The following is a 1,001-nucleotide window of genomic DNA, read 5'->3' as shown; positions in this document are numbered from 1 at the left end:
TCAATCAAATGCATAACGTGTGGCTTTCGACAACGTACTGAGAGACCTTGTTAACTCTCCAACTTATGTACTGAGAGTTTGCTAACTCTCCGGGTACTTCGTACCCCTGTGTGTTCCACACCATGTAACCCCGTTACACTCTCCCCCACTAAGATGAGAACATTCCGTTCTCGAAACTCTCCTCAGCGAGGTCACGTCTTGTTAATACGGCGGAGGTTACTACACCTCACACCAGCGTTGTACAGCTCCGTGAGCTCACAAACGCCTACGCATCGTTGATGCCCAACTTCTCGTCGTCTGCCCACGGCCTAATGCTCCAAGCGCAGCGCGCATCTTGCTCTCAAGCGGTCTCAGACCTACGCTCGCGCACCGCGCCTACTCCAAGAGCTGCAAACCGCTTAGAGCAATGTTCTTGACTCATTCGAGTCGTCGACAACAGCTCAGCGGCTGAACACTCGCTTCACAAGCGATAGGTCGGTGGTTCGAACCCACTAGGGCACAGCCCTCTCGTTCCATGAACGATTGTTCACGCTTGGACAAGCTTAAGGGCAACACCCTTTTAGCTCAATGGTTAAGCGTTGGCTTTGAGAGCCACAGGTCGGTGGCTCAAGCCCACCAGGGCACAGCCATGTCCTTTTTATGAACGATTGTCCACGCTTGGACAAGCTTTAGAGCAATCCGCTTTTAGCTCAATGGTCGAGTGTTGGCTTTGGAAGCCACAGGTCGGTGGTTCGAACCGACCAGGGCACAGCCCTCTCGTTCATAAACTGTTGTCCTTGAATGGACAAGCTTAAGGGCAACGCCCTTTCAGCTCAGTGGGTCGAGCGCTGGCTTTGAAAGCCACAGGTCGGTGGTTTCAAATCCACCCGGCACAGCCCTCTCATACCATGAATAGTCCGTTCTCGGACTGACGTACGGGCATCGCCCTTATAGCTCAATGGTAGAGCTCCGGGCCTGTCAAGCCCAAAGGCCATTGTCCGATCCCCGGTCCGGGAACACCA

The 1,001-nt window shown here is 53.7% G+C and overlaps 1 pseudogene across 1 annotated transcript; it reads left to right on the top strand.

Moving 5' to 3' along the window:
• The first annotated feature begins 923 nt into the window (after positions 1 to 923).
• On the top strand, positions 924 to 996 carry PITG_31941 (annotated as a pseudogene). The gene has a single exon. The product of its transcript is annotated as a tRNA-OTHER (tRNA).
• The last annotated feature ends 5 nt before the right edge of the window (positions 997 to 1,001 follow it).

The sequence above is a fragment of the Phytophthora infestans genome, genomic scaffold (genome assembly GCF_000142945.1).
Source record: "Phytophthora infestans T30-4 supercont1.4597 genomic scaffold, whole genome shotgun sequence".
Taxonomy (NCBI): Eukaryota; Oomycota; class Peronosporomycetes; order Peronosporales; family Peronosporaceae; genus Phytophthora; species Phytophthora infestans.
This window is presented reverse-complemented; position numbering and strand designations above follow the sequence as displayed.